Below are 18,445 nucleotides of genomic sequence, written 5' to 3'. Positions count from 1 at the left end.
CGGGAGAGAGAGGAAACCTGATATTGAGAAAGCCTTAGCGGTGTACCTATTCCCAATACAGTTTTTCAGTCTGAAATATCGATTCTTGTGCTCCGTTGATTAACGCTGCCCCAGAGGTTGAAGAGGAAGAGCGGCACACAACAACTGGAAGGAGAATGTCTGAAAGGGATTATATAAGAAGAATTGGAAGCCTTGCGGGAGGGGAGGGGTGGACCGGTCTGATTATGACGACGGGGCACGTACTCTGAAGATAGAGCCTGTTTGGAAAGAAGTAGGAGGAGAGCCAGTGGAATAAAAAAGTACAGTGTAGAACTGATACGCCAAAACTCGCAGGCTGCACTCGGACTATAAATACACTACATACAGGCACGAATCTAGAAATATGTTTCGTATGGGGAAGGGGTAGGGGGGGGGGCCTCCGAACCAAGTGTCTCGAAAATAATAATAATGTTTAAATTAATACGATAATATAATTTATAGGTATATTCATAATAATTTTGTATTATAACATGAATAGGTAAAAATATATTCATTATCTAGCTTACGTATAGTTAATATCGCCTAAATTTGTATACAAACTGACTTGCCAAGGAAATTAATGTTAAAAAGATAAAATATTGAATATTTATTGAATAACAAAAAAAAGGATGTTGTACCCTTTCCTTATGAAGTTCCTGATTAATATTTTATGCATATTATTATAAGTAGTAGTGTTCATAAATCTTATTTTTAATGTCATTCAAAGCCATATGATCCATATCTAATCCTTGCATTCCATTCTGCGGAAGTAATTAACTCTCGATACCACAAATTCTAAACAACTAGGCTATATATTCATTATTAAATTTTGGAATTGATAGTAGTCTTTCGGAGGGTTACAGACCCTCTGGACCTCCACCTAAATACGTCCTTCACTACAAACCAATATTTGGAAGCAAAAGTTACTTTTTTCGAGTAACAGTAACTAGTTATTTTTTTAATTGAGTGACTGCAGCTAAGTTACAAATTTCTTCCATATCTTGGACAATGTGCTCGATTGATGCCAAAACCTAAAACAGGGCTCACGTGTCAGGTCTTTGGGGGGCAAGACATGGCGGACCCCTTCGCATTGCACGATTGACTGATTGATTTAGTTTATTTTACTTCGCTTTTCTTCCACTTTTGGTTAATCGCGAAGATGAAGATGAGTGATGATATGATGAAATTGGTGCTGGGACATTTACAAAGAAACTCATTCAAACCCGGGACCCCTCTAATCGCAGCGCGCTGTGATAACCACTCCATATATACATAAATGCATATGTAGAGTGCGTTCGTTTTGGCTCTGGGCCGATATAGCGCGTGAACAACTTTGAACACTCTTATAACACAGGTTAGTAGTACTCGTTATGCAATATAAATATAATTGTCTACACGCTAAAGATATGTGCGTAAATACGCGAGACGTTAAGGGACGAAAATGCAGGAATCTGCGCTATCTCGGCCCAGAGCCAAAACGAACGCACTGTATGTATGAATGTACACACATGGCAGACCATGACAAGCAGTTCTTTTGTTGTTAAACATGTATTAATTATTCGGAAAAACCGAATTATTCAGTGAACTGAGACAAACAAAACAGTATATGGCATCATCCCATAATGTTTCTTCCTAACCTTCTCTTAAAAATCTGATTTTCTTATTTCATGTGAGAGCGCATTCCAGTCTCGAATCACAGATTCGGTACAACAGTTGGCAAGAAATTCAGTTTTGTGAGTTTCTACCGTTAATAGATTGGAACTTTGGGACCTTTTGTATGATAAATCGGGGTTTGTTAATAGAAGCAATCTTTGAGTGATGTAACAAAGGATTCCCTGTAGAAACTATCTTATCTAATGCTTGTTTGTAGGGGAAGGGGTGTGCTTGACTATGGCACCATCATTATTCCCACCATCTATTTTCCCAACGCATCTTAACCCATCTCTGGTGCTGAGAATTCGTAAAACTATTTTGAAATCAGAACATAAGTAGGCAAGAGGACACGTACTGTAACTCTAACACACTTACTTTAAATAGTTACTTTGAGAAGAATACTACATGCAAGCTTCGACATGTGTTCAGATGGTGCGAGTTCGGACATACAAAGATTATTCTGGCCAATAAGAAACAGCGTTTTGTTGTACGTAGAAGAGGACGCACATTTCAGACAAAACCGATAGGCTATCATTTTTGCTAAGGATTCAGCTTTGAGACTGAAGGGATGTGCGACAGGTAACACATGAATCATGTCACTTGGAAACAAACCTTCAGAAAGAAATGCAAAATTTCATACTGAAGTAACAAGGCAAGCTATACGAATAGGCGGATCTACATTTTTTTTCTGGGAGTGGCATGGAATATGTTCTAAGCATATATGATGTAACACAGCAAATGTAATGTGGAGATTTTTGGGCACATTAAAAACAACACACAGCTTGAGATTCACATCATAACAATTAGCAGGGTTTATTTTTTAAAATCCAATTTGTGATATGAGAAAGTAATCGGGACCGGACCTTCAAAGTGGCATCCGAACCACTGCACAATGTGCCGCGTAAAAAAAAAGGTATATACTTGTGAAATTGAACTAGTATACGGTAGTTGTATTGATAAAACATTACAAAAAGTAAGAGACAAGTTTGAACATTAATTTTCTTGGACAAACCTCTCCCTCGCTTCGTCTACACGAGTTGACGTTAATGCCTCGTAATCAACAAATCCCGGATTTGATTTCCGGTTCCGACTTGTTTAAATGTCTAGCAAATCTAGTCCCGATTAATATATTTGTGCTAAACTTTGTTTTATTTTTTTACTATCTGCTAAAGAATTTCTCGAACATTTTTTTTGTTAGTTAGTTGTAATGCTGTCAATACTTTTTATAATACTTAGTCGACCCTTTTAGGAGGGGAACCTGCCCCCGTGTCCCTCCCGCTAAATCCGCCAATGACTGTACGAACCGCTTGTCACTTAGACTTGACCATAATTTATCGATATTTATATATTTTTTTATTGGCTAGACAATAGAAAAATATGTAAATTAGATAAAATTCTGGGCCGTTGTGATTAACACCAGAAAAGTTGTTAGGTTACACCAGACTTTATTTTAATAATATTTCATGTAAATTACATAATGGGCTTAAGGAACATGTGGAAAAAGAATAATTTACTTGCTTGTTAAACAGTCTGACATGAACACCACCACAATGCATGGATAAAGGTGTAATGGGGGAGGGTGAGGAGGAACAAAGAGGGAGCGAGGCGCGGGAACATAAACCTGTAGGAAATCCATTCCTGGAAGGTAATTAACCTGTTAACTTGTTCGTTAACAAGTTGTCAAAGATTAACATCTAATCGTCTTCCGTTGCCGCTGTCTACTCACGTGGTGACGCGTTACATGACCCGCTCGACTGTCTGAAGCGTTGATAAACGAACATAGGACATGTTTTACATGAAAAAAGCCTTCGGAACACGGGATGCTTATTTGTATCAAAGACGAAGAGCAAGCGACAGTGTCCAACGAAAGCATGGACATCCCTCCCCCCCCTTTTTTTCGTTTGTTCGTTTTCAGGAAGGGGCTAGCGATGCATATTTTAACTCCCTGATAGCGGTGTCCCCTCGCAAAACATTCCTCCAGTTTGAAGTTATGTTCCTGAAACGATCATATAATAATTAACTGTGACCGAAATGAAATATCATGTGCGATATATGTAATTTTAGGCTGACATTAATTGCGGTAGGTAATACTCTCCGTCCAAGGCAAGCACTAAGCCCGTGTAAACAAAAGCACTTAACTTGTGAGCTTTCTCATTACTTAATTCAGTTCGTCCATAGATTTACTGACCGTTCATGTGGAACAGCTGCCGTCGAATCGACCAAATTATACCGTACATCAGTATATCCGGAATAAGACGGACGCATTTTGAATGTAACTGACGAGCTCCAGGGCGGAATGGTTATTCAGTTTCAACGCGACTTCAGTCTGCTTGATGTAGCACAGCACGCTACTACGCCAGGGGTCCAAGGTTCGAATCCCGGCCTGAGGTTTGTGAGCGTCCCTTCATCAATTTCCTCATATCACCATTCATCCTCATCATTAGTCAAAAGTGGTAGAAATGCAAAGTAAAATAAACCAAATCAATCACTCAATCATGAATAGTGTTGCCCACGGGACGAGACGGGACAGGCTTTTAAAAATTCGAGACGAGACGAGATTGACCATGTGTCATAAGACAAACGAATATTTTCGAGACGAGACAGCATTTCCACGAGACTCCACGAGACGAGACAGGCCAAAGTCTCGTCTCGTGGGCAACACTAATCATGAAACGACGTTGCTTAATAGTCAAACGCTACGTGAAAATCGGCATTGGTTTAAGAGTTGAAGGCTTCATAGAAAACAACGACGTTGGTTAAGGGTTGAAGGCTAGGTTTAAATAATATTAAAAAAACCTCTTAAAATAATATAAAATTCAACTTGTGTATATTATTCTGAAATATAGGCAAAAATGTTTACACCTCGGCACCATGCTAAAAAATCTGCGACTATGGAACTCTTAGAAACCTCGTTTACAAAACCCTGTAAAGGAAAAATAAGTTTTAAAAAAAGCAACTGCTAAGCTGGTGAACTACGCACACACTTCGGGAAGAAGGAAAAACCGAAACATTTCGGTAGCGAAAAAAAGCAACTCTTCTCCCTTCTTCAACCCAGTTTCATTCTACGTAAACAAACGATTCTAGCCCTTTTTTTTCGGTTGACGAAAACCAGTTGCAAGAGGTGCCAACTAAGTGCATGATTGTAAACGAATTCTTCTGTGCTTCCAGAGTCAGAGTTGCCAACTCCATCGATAACTTTCTAAATGACCTCAGTTCCCAGGCACAATGTGAATCAATTTTACATTATGATATCAACAATCAAAAATAACATAATAAGGTGCACATATAACAAATTTAATACTACTACTAACAATAAAACCAGTATTATGTGGTCATCTGATTTAAACGGATAATAGATGACAATTTGGCAAAATATCTGAAGGTGAAAAGACCTGCTTGTGTAACTATTTCGAGTCGTATCTATCGACAGATGTGGATAATTTACGGATTCAGTTATCGAAGAGGTGTTCTCGAGTTACCAGCCAGCTTAAATCGGCGTTAGCTTCCAACGTTTCGAGCTCATTTGCTCTCATTATCACATTCCCTGAAGATAAGCTCAATGTATGCGCTCGAAACGTTGCAAGCTAACACCGATTTAACCTAGCTGGTAACCCGAGAACACCTGTTCGAATCACGTCGCCAGGAAAGCTACAATTCGTATTTTGGATTCAGTGTTGCCATATGAAGAGAAGGAAATGTCCAGCAAAATTCAGATTTTCCAGTTGAAAATTTTCGAAATTTATATTAAGTTCACCTTATGCACAGGCTAACTTGGATCTGAACCTCTGATATCCCACACATCCGTAGGGGAGTGGTTAGCGTAGAGAGCTACAAAGCTTACGGATCGTAGGTTTTTACATCCTCAAATCACGATTACCCTGAAGAGATATAAAAGCGATGCAAAACGAACAGAATCAGATGTTACTCCACCAGGACTTAACCTGAAACTGTTGATTACAAGTCGTCAGCATGTAGCAGTAATTTTAATATACGTAATAGGTTTTAAATACATATGTATAAACCACGGAAAATTTGGGGCATGTGAAATTTCTGAAGGGCCAGTAGCCCCATTCCTTAACGACGTCCTTGCCCTTCGACAGAGGTAAAGAACTCTCAACAGGGCTCGCTTGCTATTCGTTGAATTTTCGCGCGCTTGGCCAGAAACTTTGTTAACCGCTTTCATGTTGGTGTGCCATATCTACTTGACATTTTTTTTTAGGCGAGGAGCAATTACAAATTAATTTACACTATCTCCTATGCGTGTAGGAAAACAGATGGATTTTATTTTCGGAAAGCAGTTTCAAAATAGCGCACTTCAAACACATTTCCAATATTTATCTTCCCCTATTTTGAAAAACCAACACACTTATACACAGTATTAAGTTTGATCAACGTTAATAACTTTAAATACTGAAAAAATAATTAACATGGAACTTACAAATTGTTACATTCACATCCTTGTCTTTTCCAACCAACAATCTTGACTATCACATTTCTTTAAAGAGTTCAATATAAAGGTTGGAACTTAAGCCCGCGTTCTTACAATTGCGTCATATAGTTGAAACTCTAGTCGTAAGTGGCGAGGTCGTTACAACATTTCCCCCCCTTATTCAGAAAAGTAGGAACCATTGCATTGTGATGTACAGATCGTGGGTACATGTGATTTTCCGATAACGGACATAGTTTCCGGGATGTACGCATCCGGGATATCTGAAATTGTTACATTATCTAAAGGATAAAAAGCGCCTGTGTGCGTTCCCTATGTACTGTCTGTTCGAATGTTTTCCTCATTTCAATCCCACACAAAGCCACAGTAGGTTCTTATTCAGAAGTAGAGCTAACATAGACAACTGAGAACACTCGACTACCTCGTGGCGGAAGATGCCAGGTTTGAATCTAAGCCATGGGTGTACCTCATCCTCATCGTCGCGATTACCCAAGATCAGCAGAAAAGCGATGAGAATCAGAAAATATATAACACAAGTTTACGTTCGCAAGGCTTGTAAATACATAATTTCAAAGCGAAGACTATTTATACGGTGAAGAAAAACAATATGCAGAGTACTACATAAAAAACAACGTTGGTTAAGAGTGGCTACATAACAAGCGACGTTGGTCAAGAGCTCAAGGCTACGTTAGAAAACTACGTTGGTGAAGGCTATGTAAAAACGACGTTGGTTAAAGAGTTGAAGGATACATAAGAAACGACGTTGGTTTAAGAGATGAAGGCTATGTTTAAAAAAACACGTTTGTTAAGAGTTGAAGGATGCATAAAAATCTATGTTTGTCAATAGTTGAAGGCTCCATGTGAAACGACGTTGGTTAAGAGTTCAAGGCTACATAAAAAAACAACGTTAGTCAAGAGTTCAAGACTACGTTAAAAAACTACATTGGTTAAGAGTTGAAGGCTACATAGGAAACGACGTTGGTTAAGAGTTAAAATATTACGTTAAAAACTACGTTGGTTAAGAGTTGACGGCTACATTGGATACGACGTTGGTTAAGAGTTTGAAGCTGGCTGGCTACCATAGTTTTCATCAGATGAATTCTAATCTAGTCCAGAGCAATGTTAATTATTCTCAAATCATGGGTATTAATAGGTAGGTATATCAGTGTGGTGAGAGTATACATATTCATCTAGATAGGATTTTTATAAATAATATAGGGCTCCCTGATGAAGCCGTGGTTAAAGCTATTACCTTGTAATAAGGAGGTACTTGCAAGGGGGGCTTTGGGGTTACAATCCCAGACCATCATCTGAAAATTAGCCTCCACTGAAGAAAACATTCGTTCAATAGCGTCACAAAATAAAAAAAATAAAACATGGGACAAATATGAAAAATATAACTAATCATCTGACATATTTTGGCGGCCTAAAAGTTATGGGTAAAATTGTATGTAGCATTTGCAACTCAGTGTAGAACGAGAAACAGATAGGCATTTGCAACACAGTGTAGACCTAGAAAGAGCTAGGCATTTGGAACTGTGTGTGGACCGAAAAAGGGGCAGGAATTTGCAACTCAGTATAGACCGAGAAAGAGACAGGCATTTTCAACTCAGTGTAGTTTAAGAAACAGACAGACACTTGCAATTCAGTGTAGATTAAGAAACAGAAAGGCATTTGCAACTCCGTGTAGACTAAGAAACAGACAGGCATTTGCAACTCGGTGTAGACCGGGAAAGAGCTAGGCATTTGCAACTCAGGGTGGACCGAGAAACAGACAGGCATTTGTAACTGGAGACGAGATAGTATCCAGTCTCGTCTCTGAAGCGTCCCAATGCGAAAGTACCGGCTCCATCGTCGAGTCAGTCCACTGGAAAGCAAGGGACGACCGAACAAGAGAGAATGGGTTAATTACGAGGCATTGAGTCCAAAAAACTCTTGAAGAATTTATAGCCACAATGCACTCGAACGCCCTACATTCCTGCAACAAAAAGGGGAGTCATTTCCTAATCGTCCATTCGTATCACGGGAATCCGTATTTAAAACCCAATCATGAATGCACGAAAGCGGATTTCGTTCTTTTTTTCCGAGGTGGTATTTAAAACATACTTTGGACAGAAGCCAGATATACTGCAGCTGTCAGGATACTCTTTTCCCTGCTACGAAGTTGGTCTCTCTTTAAAGGCAAAAGAAGCAAGTCTTTCATACGACCAAATTACTATTTTATGGCTTCTTAGTTGTATGATGACACGTTTACGTCGACCTAAAACTTGCCATGCACAATGATGAAGCTGGCGGTGGAAGAGATCTCTCACACAGTGCAATATTTCAAACAGAGTCCCGGGAAAGAATAGCGTTACGATGAAGGGCTCATAAAAACACGTGATCTCCTAGCATGAGCGTCAGCAGAAAAAAGTTCTGCAGGAGAAGGGGGTGTTAAGATCAAAATGTTCTGTCCTTAACTCTTAACTGAGGTCAGATGTGACCACGACCAGTAGATTCTAAAATATCTCGACAAGAGTCTTATGCAGAATATACTCGTACTGTGTCAACATTCTCTAATAATGTGGTTTGAGGAAAATTAAATTACTTGATGTTTAAAATTCGAATATGAAAATATAATTGTTGGTTGAATGCGACCCAATATTTTAATTTAGTTTTTTAATTCAGTTAAAAAAAATATGTTTAATATTTCGAGTTGCTTTACGGAAATTTCGAATACAATATGTGTTTCTTAATGTTTGTGTGTTATCTGTATCACGTATATCATTAAATCAGAATAATGAACATGCCATTATACATTTTTGCACTGTTGCTGGTCGAATTTTAATATCTGCAGCGATATGGCAGAGTCGGCCACATATTAGAATGTATTGCATATTTATTCAATTATTCATGCTGTTATGTACCAGTTGAGACTTTTTAACGAAGTCATTTCGACGCAAGAATTAATTACTTTTAATTGCCATTAATTAATTACTTTTAATCTAATCTTATATTAATTAATATAATAAATGTTTTAAGATTACATTTCATAGTTTATCTTAGTTGGATTCATGGCTCTCTTTGCAAAATAAAAATACGGCTCCTGAGAAAAAAGGGCTTGACTCCTGAATTACTTTTAGTTTTGTCCAGATCATGGTGATATAGAAGTGCATTAAGACATAAACGAGATCGAAAGAAACAGATATAAAAAGCATGTGGGAGTGAGAAAGGAAAGAAAAGAAGCTCGAAAAAGAGAGAGGGGGAGAGAGAGATGAAGGAAATAATATAAACGTGATAGAAAAAGTGAGTAAGGAAAGAAATTTGGGAAAGAGGAGGGAAAATAAATTTAAAAAAAGGTCGAGAGAAAGTGAAAACAAGTAAAAAAAAAACTCCGGAGAGGAAAGGAAGGAAAAGAATCAAGAAAGAGAAAGGAAGAGACAAAAAGCAGAAGGAAGCAAGAAGAAGTAGATCCTAAGACAGTGGTTCCCAAAGTATGAGCCGCGGCGCCATGGCTGACTTACAGGAGCGCCGCGAAATGTTCCAATATTTTCACTGAAATTACACTTACTAGTCTAAACATGGTTTTAGAATCGGACCGTCGCATCAATCCTAATATGTGTATATGCTTATTTAGTAATTTTTGAAGGTAAAATGTTTCTGAATTTGAAATGTGGTTTATATTTTAACTTAAGGCAAGCAACCTAACCACACTAACAGAGTTGTAAGTTTTAGGTAGGCGTACATTTTGACTTACGCACCGCCGAAAAAGGAAAAAGTCTGGGAACCCCTGTCCTAAGACGAGATTAAAGCCGAAAGTCTACAAAGACAGAAAAAAAAACATGCAGCTGGAAAAGAGAAAAGATAAGAAGTGAACAATAAATATGCAATTTTTCCAAAATTCCATGAAGTGACATCCTTTGACCCTCCCTGTGGGTGCCCATGGGGAATGATATTACCCATGATATGATGATGATACCGAGACAAGACCGAGATCACCATTTAAGAAACAGACAGGAACGAGACCAGACACTTTGGGACGAGCGTGTATTCCCGCTTTTTTTATTGCACCATATAAAGTGATTTATGAGCTGGTCACCATTGTGTGGAACGCATCATAAAAAGGAAATTCGTGCAAACGGCATTGTCACGACAGAGATTTACTTACTTCAAGACAGAAAGTTGCTAAACAAAAGGAAGTGCTATATCGCACACGCAGAACCCAAAATGTGTCGACTGACAGCTGACACAAACATGCATAATGGTTTTGACGCCAGTAGCACACTCAAGTGCATCAACTGCTAATAACGCACTTTTAGTGCATACAAATAAGTTTGCAGCTGGGAGAAATAACAAATCCAAAATTTTGACTTTTTCTTGAGCTTTCTTTCCTTTTTGTTGGCCTTTTTTTCCCTTTTTCTTAACATGTATTTAATCGCCCTCTACTTAGGTATAATTCGAAATTAAGAAGATGGATATTTTTATTCAATGAAAAACCCCTACCACAAGGCTGGTTAAGATTGAAACTGAAGCTGTGTTTAACAAGATATTTAGACTTGCTTTAATTTTTAATGCATGTAGAAAATAATGTTTCAGACTTCATCCTGGATTGGGAATGGTCACATTAGTTTATTTAATAGCTTTACAAAACTTCACGCATACAAGAATGTATTTCTTAAGAAACAAAGGTGAACAAATCTTAACCACAACTCAATACAATTTTAGATTTCCAAATATTCAATTTTATCAAATCCCAGTATAGCTATATAACAATGTAAATTAACTATACTGTAAAAAAAATAGCAGAAGTTCTTGACCAAAAGCATAATTTCTTGCCTTTTCTTGACCTATCTCTCGACTTTTTCCTGACTTTCTTGACCTATCTCTCGACTTTTTCCTGACTTTCTTGACATTCTTGACTGGTATACACCCTGTTATACAGATAAATGCGACAAACTGCATCATTCGATATAACGGTCAAATATTGAGTAACAGGTAATTAATCTAATTGCCCGTTATTAGGAATTAATTGCAATTGGTAATATTAAAATCCGTCGCGAATACAGGTGTCTAGCGAACTGCCTTAGCCAACACTAACTTGCTCAACCACCGTTTTTCGCCCGAATTCGGATTTACATGCATTCTTATGGGGAATAGAAAGAAAAGAGCAACTTCTAAACCAATGGACCGAATTGGATGAGATTTTAACCAGCGGAAGACCACATCTTGAAAGTACAGATTCCAAAATTTGAGCCTAATCAGAACAGAAATACGGGAGTTATGAATTATTAAAGATTCATCGCTGGATTCAATGGGAGACGTAACCCTACTGTGTTGGCCTCTCTGAACGTGTCGAATACAATAGCGGAAGATTTAGCCTAATCTCTGCACGAGGGGCTGCTACCAGAGGTTAAGGACTGGAGTGAGCATTGACCAGGATAGGAGGACAACGGTCAAAGCACCAGAAACAATAAACAAGCACCTGATCATAGAGGGTAGGGCGTCACCACGTTCAAATCTGGAATAAAAGGGATGATTTGGAATAGCGAGAAACAGTTTCGCCTAGAATCGCCACCGGAGTGTGAGCTACGCGCGACCTAGCTGCGAGTCGCAATCCGACCAGAGGTCTGGATTTGTTTTTACCTCGAGTGATTGTTTTAGAACCATGGAGTAGAGCAGAGTAGAACCAAGGCGTCGTTTTCCCCCTCGCCGTCAACGCATCCGTGTACAAACGTGTGGTATGTGAGAATAACGCCAGACACGTCCACCTGTGTCAATCGTCCGAAACAACGTCCTAAGTTAGCAGAAGTTAATAACATTTAATATCCATGTGTGTCCATGGGAAACCGCGAGAAGTGAACGAATGAAGCCAGGATCCGATGATGCCAGACGGAACTGCCGGGAGATCCATTTTCGCCAACCAGGATAACCGCGAAGTACAACGCTGGACTGTGGACGTCTTCCAATACTGTAGGACCACTTTCACCCAACCCAGGTCAGAGGGAATGCAGCGAAGGTAAGATCCAACCATGTGCGTGTGTGAGAGAGATGACGTCAATCTACCGCGAATCTGCGAAAATCAAATCATTGCATAACTTAAATCAGTGCTATGGCAACCCTAGACATCGTTATTCCGGCGGAGTAATCAATGTTACAGATCAGAGTTTATGTTAGCAGCAAACGATAGTTCATTGAATATATTTATACCTTCAGAAAAGATAAAAGGGGTTCGCACGAGGAACAATTATTCACTTTATACTTAAAATCCTAAACGGTAAATTGTAAACGGCAATGCAGCCAAGAAATAGCATGAGTATAGTCAAAGTATTAATGAATCTAACCTTTGTAATTGTCATATTGTCGCAATATGCCATGGAATGTGTGTATGAATGTGAGATCGAGAGAAAGAGGGCAAGATGTACTGTTTGTTTATCTGTGCTTTAATATATGTGTATATTCAGAACCACCGTAGTATTATGTCACGTCATTTCAGGTGCATGAATCAAATCCTCCTATGTTTATTCTCGGTAACTCCGACTGTAGGCACTTATCCTGACCGTCTTATAATTCATGTAATGTTTAATTCGCGTGACAGGTGTCACGTGGAGCGATTCTGCGTTGTTGCGTTGCTGAGTTCAGTTGAGTATATGTTTTTAGCGCGTAACATCGAGAATAAATCTATGATAATTCTCATACGCTTCCCGGAGGTGCTAAAGCACTTGAGTACGAAGCACAGCTTGTAGCGGACAGGTCTTAATTTCAACACCTCAACTTCCGGGGCACTAATTGCAACTCCAAATGTCAGATTCTCACAGTCCCAGCAAGATCACGAGGACAGGTTGTCCGCGAGGTAAGTGACAAGTCCTGTCCTTCCTTAAGCACTTCCCACAGCCATTCATCAGATCGCGCATCCCGTCGATATAAACCTATTTTCTCCCCATTTTTATTACCATATGATCGCACTGCGAATCTCAATTTCACCAGCTGGACAGTTACTGCAATTACTATTTTTTTAATGCCAAGATCATCCTGACGTGTTCGACAAATTCTTGACGTACATAAAGTATAAAGAAGACAAAATGTACCCTAAATTCACTCCGTACTCTGAGCTTGAATCGCAGTTTAACATCGAAAAAATTGAAGAAAGGTTTAATCTAAATTTGATGAGCACGCTATATAAAATTGTAAATAACAAAATAGACTCTATGGGGTTAATATCTGCATTACAATAACGTGCACCTCAAATGACTGATTGATTTATGCACAGGAAGGTTAATCGGTACTGGACCTACATTTTAAAAGTGGGATCCGAACCACTCTGCCATGTGGCTCCACCGGGTATCGAAACCGGGACCCATTGATTACAAGGCGACTACGTTACCACCACGCCATCCGGGAGGCCCGTACCTCAAATGAGAACCAGACCGAAACCCGGGTTGTTTCATGTTCCAAAATCTAGAACAAATTTTGTAAAGGTATCTCCGATGTGGAAAATGTGTAAAATTTATAATGAAGTGGTAGCAAATGATCCGAGCGTTGATATAAACAGTATTTCACTTCAATCCAGAATTTCACTTCAATCATTCAAAAGAGCCTTACTGGATCAGTGGAGAAAGGAGTGAGGGATTCGTATGTATAGTAATTATTAAAACAATTTATGTTATGCATAAATATATGTAATGTACAAAATGTATGTATGCCTCAATGGAACAATGTCCTGTGGCATCATTTGTTTAATAAATAAATAAATAAGCTTTGGCATATGCTCATTCGTGTCGTATAGTGACGAGCGTATTCAACGATGCAAGACCAGATGTGATGAGTGGAATATATTGATACAGGTGCTGGAAAAATAGTTTTAAAAATGTCAGCGGTTTGAATTAAAGACATTCATAATGTCATAGGAATAGGTGTAATTCAGACGTTGTGACTTGTATTTGGAAATTCAACGAAAATTTTAAGTAATCAGAGTTTAATCTTGTATTTTTGTCGCAGAACAGTCAATGCAATTCGTTATTTAGTGCATATGAGAATCTGTAACTTGTACTATTATGTCACAGATTTGGCATAATTTTTGTAAAGGTGCTGGCAAGAACTAGTTGCATTTGATTAGGGTTTCGAGGATCATGACAGTGACTAAAGTGAATAAGTACATTAAAAATGGTAATTAACTTAGGTGCAGGACGAAATGTTTACGTGGCATTAAACTTGAGTTTCTGATGGGACATATTTAACTGAAGAAAGATAATATACATTATTAAAACACGGTAATTATACAAAATAGTGGCGATATTTTTATTCCTTACAAACCATAGCAGTTCATCGGCATAGCGTTGTGAATGATTTTGTCAGGTCCTGGAATGCTGAATTTTCTATAGGTCACGAAAGAGAATAAACAACATATCTTCTCTCGTGATCGATTAAAGAAATCACTGGAGTATTTCGAATTTGTAATAAACCTTATTTTTATAAATTTTCATGACATATAACTCTGCTATCGTCTCATTATCAGCGAAAGGTACGTCATAACTTTGGATTGCTAATACGATTAGCAAAAAGGGGCGGGAATAATTAGGTGGGGTAACAACACTCCTACTGGATTCGAGGCCGAGGTGCACACTCATAGATTTTGCTGTAATTTGATTTCATTTATTTTACTTCGTCTTTTGTGCCACTTTTCGCTAATTTGCGGAGATGGGGATGATTGATATTATGAAATTGATGAATGGACACTCACAAACATCCATGCCCATGCCAGGATTCGAACCCGGGACCACTAGCGTCGTAGCGCGATTTGCTAACCACTCCGCCACGCACACCCATACACCCAGACCACAAGCCTTCACTGCTTTAGAGCATTGATGGAAGCAGATCTGAATTCCCCTGGTTGACTAGTTCACCCCAACGGACAAAATATGTATTTTTGTATGGTATTTAGAAGTACCAGTATATTACCTATGACTGACACTCCTCCTCCGCCTCCAGGCTCATATTTTTTCTTGGCGTCAAGCTTCAAAATATTGTCTATCCCAATTACTTAATATGCGAGCCCTTTTTAACCGTGCATAAACGAACACGTAAACATCGCTCTAGCTAAATGAAGTACGACACAAGCCGGGAAGTTCACAGCAGTTCACTTAATGCTTATCGATTTTAAACAGCCTTGTTTACAGCTTTCACTCAAGACTGTTGTGGTAAGGAAGAATGCATTCAGTACATTCTGTCGCGTGGAGTGATTACAAACACAATACTGTTGCTTGTGATCCTCGCTCGAGAACTTCGATTTGCCCAACTGCATGACGGAACCAGCATGCAAGTGCGGATTCGGTGGCTTTAGTGGATAAAAATAATATTTGGATGAAACACTTTTTGTCCGCAAACGACGTGTCCACCACAAGGACAGAGTGGGACTTGACAACCGAGCAATTATATTTCTTTAAATCTGATTTGTGTTATTTAGCTTCGCATTTCTGGCACTTTTGCCTAATTGCGATGATGAAGATGGGTAATAAACTAATAATATTATGAAGTTAATGAGGGGTACACTGAGCACGTCGGGATTCGAACCCGGGATCCCTGGCGTCGTAGCACGCCGTGCTAACCACTGCGTCACGGTGGGCGGCTCCGTGAAATTCAATTTAATTTAATTAGCTTTATTCTTGGACGAGGTTCATCAAATACTGATCGCACCTTCTCGAATAGCCTACATAAAATATTTTCAAATAACGTAAATAGATATTTTAACACGTGAATTAAGTGTTTACGAGAGAAGCACAGTCATTCATTTGGAGAGGAAGAGACTCATTACCATATATTTCAATTTGAGTTTCAAGTCCACTTTTATGCATAGATAAGCTAATCTATGCTGGACCTACAGTTTAAAGTGCGACCTGAACCCACCAATGTGCCCCCAACAGGTATCAACTCTGGATCCTTTGATTACAAGGCGATGACAAGGTTACCACTATGCCATCGGGGAGGCCCTTCCTATATGTGTGTGTATTTTTTCATACTTTTAGCCCAGACACCCTGTATATTATATATGAAGCTTAGCAAAAGGTCCCATTATTTTGAGACGTTCACTCGCACGAATGAAACTTACTACTCGTATAGTCAGGACAACGTGAATATTTGCACAGACAATCTGTTCTCTCTATAGTTTAAAATACTAACATCAGATCACGAGCTTCTATACGGCAGTAGCCTCTTCTTCCGCATAAATTTTGTTGTAACTATTGAAATTAGAAAGTAAACTGATAAATATTATTTCTTATTAGTAGAAATAAACAGATAATCTTAGAAACATTCCTCCTCTTGGATATCTCGTACTTTGGAAGTTCAGTTTGAAGACTTGACGAGAAATTCAAAAGTCACGTAATTCAGAATGTTGTATTGGTAATAATTATATATTAATTGTCAAAATATGTTCTTTTCTAAGAAGCTGGAGGACCCAGGCTGTAGCCTGCTCAATATTTTGAGAATTAGCCTATCTATTCTCATGCCATCAACTTGCACTACGCTAGAATTATTGTCGGTCTTGCGTGGAGCGAAACTGTGACCTTGACGATCGTGTAGCAATAAAAATAACGGAATATTTCGAACCGAAATCAGCTGTTAACTTTTTCTCTGCCTTTCCGAGGAAAATTTCCAGATCGTGCAATGTTTTATATTTTTCACCGCTGCTGCGTACTGCTACGTTGGCCAACAAGCTCACAAATCATGCCTTTGCGTTATTTGGGGGGGGGGGGGGGGCATGATGTATAACCTTACACATACATAATACAATCTTCCGGATTATTGAGGACGCTTCCCCCCTGTGCTCCGCTAACGACGCGTCATGAACCATGTAGACCGTGTCAACAAACCTAGTACACCCAACGGCGAAAGAAACAGTAGGCGAATTGTCCACCACCATTTTCCTTCGGTCTGAATTACACAATGTGATGACAATGAATTGAAATAAAGACGTCAAAAAGCAGAGAACAATGCCTGCTTCGAACCAACATAGTTTCATTGCTTAAAACAACGCAGGATGTAGAAAAATAAATTACTGAAATTAGGGATGGACAATTTGCCTACCATTATCTTTGCCGTTGACTGTACACGTAAACTTGTATCCCACAGGGGGAAAAAGCGCTGTATCTAACAATGTCATTGATTACAATAAACTCATTTAGCTTCGAATTTGGGTACCAAAAAACAAAGTTTTGGAATGCAATGTCGGTCTGCGATGTTTATTTACAATTTCCAAACTTTTTATCTCTTTGCTCATTCGGCGCCCCGACCAGCCCCTGCGAACTCATAACAAAACCGATATTCACCCACGAGGCCAGGAGTGGTAGGTATTCTCCCGTGTTACCTGGTTTACAAGCAGGAAAATTTGAAATTGTCCGACTTCTGTTTTGTTGCCTGCATTGATGTTTTATTTCTATTATATCTATTTGTAAACCACATCAAATTTTCAGAATACGTCTGGATAGCACAGGTCAATGTCAAAGTGCACGAACTTGCATTCAGATGCTTTACTTTTCCGATAAGCGTAATCACCGTACAAAAATTGGGCAGATATGTGACATGATGCATTTGGAGCACACAACCGAAAATATGTACCAAGATTAAATTATTTCACATTTGCAACTAACAACTACAGGCACTGTTTTACTTCTCTTGTATACTTTAATCACCTTCAGATGAACGTTCAAAAAGATTTAAGAACGGTTGACATGTCATTTCCTCATTTTATTTTGCCCTTTTGACGTCAAAATAAACATGGAATTTTATGTCAGTACTTGTGTATTTTCCTAATTTATTTCTACTGAAAGAGAATTGTATTTACCTTAATCAAAGGAAGGACAATCGAGGTGGGCTCACTCCTCGATACTTTCCAATATTCTGAAAGTAAAACATGCCGAACAAGAAATCCAAATAATTCCACTAGCACAAACTCAACGGATCACATCCACTGCACAAACTTATCACCAGACAATTCGAGCAGTAACTAAAGTGCGCGCCGGCATCTCGTTGCCGAATGCAACAACTATCGACACCTACCGGCCGACTGAGGAACTACAGCGAGGAGCGTGAAAGCCGTGTGTGCAAAGAGATATATCAGCGTTGCCATAGGCATAGAATTTTCACTACACTATTTACGTTGGTTTCAATTGTTTCTAGCTCCGTTAAATATGAATGGATAGTGAGACGTGTGAGGGAGTGGTAGGGCTTAACTTGTATGATTATCAAAATTCAATCATATCTGGACCATTTGAGGGTCAATGACAGCACCGAGTCGCATCGTGTTTCCTGGCTTGCATGGACGAGAACATTTTCCCCCATTGATCGAAATCGAGA

The 18,445-nt window shown here is 38.9% G+C and overlaps 1 protein-coding gene across 2 annotated transcripts in view; it reads right to left on the bottom strand.

The window, feature by feature from the left end:
* Positions 1 to 18,145, bottom strand: part of Buffy (BCL2 family apoptosis regulator buffy) — a 258,812-nt gene extending 240,667 nt beyond the window's left edge. For both annotated transcript variants that reach the window (XM_083123288.1, XM_083123287.1), the window contains exon 1: positions 17,934 to 18,145. The gene's annotated coding sequence lies outside the window, so the exon portion shown is untranslated. The remainder of the gene's footprint in view (positions 1 to 17,933) is intronic.
* Positions 18,146 to 18,445: the final 300 nt, after the last annotated feature.

Source organism: Lepisma saccharinum, chromosome 5 (genome assembly GCF_977018435.1).
Source record: "Lepisma saccharinum chromosome 5, izLepSacc3.1, whole genome shotgun sequence".
NCBI lineage: Eukaryota > Metazoa > Arthropoda > Insecta > Zygentoma > Lepismatidae > Lepisma > Lepisma saccharinum.
The sequence above is the reverse complement of the archived record's forward strand: the minus strand, read 5'-3'. Positions and strand labels throughout refer to the sequence as shown.